Below are 2,968 nucleotides of genomic sequence, written 5' to 3'. Positions count from 1 at the left end.
AAATTTATTGCATGTATAACTAGAGAAAACTTAGATCCAAAGCATTAGGGTTGTATGTGCACCATAGGGATGTTACCTCTTTGTTGTAGCTTGTAGAACTTGGCCTTACAAGAGCTTAGCACCTCAAATGTGATGCCTCAAATAAGTCACAAACACCAATAACAATGGAGGACAATGAGAGAGAGCTTGGAGGCACCAAAATCGGCTAGCTTCTTCTTAGAATACACTTGTATCCGATTTTAGGGCTTAGAGCTTACATTTATAGTGAAGAATTCCAAGGGTCACTTGTAAACCCTAATTCATTCACTTAGGCTTTTAATCCAATAACTCATTGGGACTAACACTTCATGAACTCTCACATAAGCTTAGCCCATTACTAATCAATCATGGATCATTAGCCCAAACTATATGTATTACTGATTTACATAATCAGTCCCCGTTAATTTAATTAGTCTCTTTTGATCACTAAATTAATTGTTGATCAATACCAATTAAATAATATGATTTCTCAATTAATATATTATACTTATAATATATTAATAAATCACAAATAACCTCTTTCTCAAATATCCATCCTATCAAATTGCTCTGGTGAAGGCAAGTCTAAACCCATAACTATAATTGGTATGTACTTGACCCGATATTAGCATAGTCCTTTTGGGTTGCCTTCACCGGAGCAACATGATAGGATGGATATTTGAGAAAGAGGTTATTTGTGATTTATTAATATATTATAAGAATAATATATTAATTGAGAAATCATATTATTTAATTGGTATTGGTCAAGAATTAATATGAAATTAATTTAGTGATCAAAAGAGACTGAATAAATTAATGGGGACTGATTAAGTAAATCAGTAATATATATATATATATATATATATATATATATATATATATATATATATATATATATATATATATATATATATATATATATATAGTTTGGGCTAATGATCCATGATGATTAGGGTGGACTAATTTTATGTGAGAGTCCATGAAGAGTTAGTCCAAAGTGCTTATCATATGGATTATTGCACTAAAGGCCCAAGGAAGTGAATTAGGGTTTACAAGTGAAACCCTAGGAATTCCACACTATAAATGTAACCCCTAGCATCACCAAAAAGGCCCCTAAGAGTTCTAAGAAGAACCCTAGACATTTTGTGTGCCTCCCAGCCTCTCTCTCATTATCCTCCATTGTTGGTGGTGTTTGTGACTTATTTGAGGCATCACATTTGAGGTGCTAAACTCTTGAAAGGTCAAGTTTTACAAGCTACAACAAAGAGTTATTCATCTAACTAGTTTTTTATTTTTCAAATATCAAATTTGTATGCTAGTTGTAGGTTTCATGCTTTGGATAAATTTATTGCATGTATAACATGAGAAAACTTAGATCCAAAGCATTAGGGTTGTATATGCACCACAGAGATATTATAGTGCTCAAAACCCATCAGCTGCATATGCTTTGTAAAAAAGCTAAGGCATCAAGAAATGTTGGAAAAGTTTATTTTTAATATGGTGCATTATCAACAACTGGAGTATAATACGTTTTCCATTTGATTTCTTAATTATAACATATATAGATGTAGATGAAGATGAAAATCCAATATTTTTTGTTTAAAATACAATATAATCATGTAACCGTTATATAATCCACAAACAATACATGAAATAACATAAAAAATGTTAATAACAAATAAATATTTTAATTAAAAATAATCATTTTGCTTCATACCTTGATTACATCTTTCTGATTCACTTTGATTTATACTTTCATTAGAGCTTTCTGATTCTGTTCTTTTTCTTTTCTTTTGAAATGTTTTTTCATCAACATTTATTGGAGATTCAATTTCTTTAGAAAGTTGATTCATCACGGTTCTTGTAGTTGTAAGATCAACTAATTAAACAAAATTTTATAAATTATACAACAGAAGATACTATTTAACATATTTCAAGTGATCCTCAAAATATAATTACTCAATATCATGCGATCATTAGCATGTGATCAACACCAATTATTTTAATCAAATTTTCTAACAACAAATGATCAAAACTAATAAAATTAAGTACATTAAACAACATCTCATGAACATATAATAAAAAATTTAGATTGTAAACTAAGAAATCTGAGTATAGATCAAATTTTTTTTTTTTAGGTTTTTGTATGAAGATTAAACACAAACATTGCATCAATTGTATACTAATAAATTGAATCCAATCAATTATTATTTCAGCAACTCATTATTGAAGTTCGATTAGATAACATAAGATCACAACTAAAAAAACAGATGTTTAACCTAAAATTCATAAACATAGTACATAGAAATTTTGTATTATAAATCCACTTTTTCAATCACAAATTCACTTCATTAAACTCAAATAACATACGCGAATCATAATGATTTGAACAAAACAAAAAAATGAGTTTTTATGTGAATTGAAGTAGAGATTTGATTAATTTTTCTGTACGAAAACATGGATGTGTTTTTGAAATCAACTCATTTATTTAATCAATGTATCTAATATCGATTTAATTTAGTAAATCTAACATGATATATTGATCAATTCTTGAATGTACTTTGAATCGAACTCAGAAGAAGCTTGAAATTTGATTTTAGGTATGGATATGGCATATGTTTATGCTAAGAAGAAGTCGATGGTACCAGCTTATGAAGAACGCGCATTAATAAGGCCCAACTCATTAGTTTTATGACTTGACCAAATTACCCTTAATGAGCTTGATTGGTTGAGGTTAGTTATCGCGGTTCCTACCATTTTTTGGGTTCCTACCCGATCCGGACCCTATATATATATATATATATATATATATATATATATATATATATATATATATATATATATATATATATATATATATATATATATATATATATATATATATATATATATATATATATTGAATTTTTTGACCAAATTGTCTGCCGTTTATGTAGTCTTACAATATCCA

Source organism: Lactuca virosa, chromosome 2, assembly GCF_052849685.1.
Source record: "Lactuca virosa cultivar CGN04683 chromosome 2, Lactuca_virosa_CGN04683_v6, whole genome shotgun sequence".
Lineage (NCBI taxonomy): Eukaryota > Viridiplantae > Streptophyta > Magnoliopsida > Asterales > Asteraceae > Lactuca > Lactuca virosa.
This window is presented reverse-complemented; position numbering follows the sequence as displayed.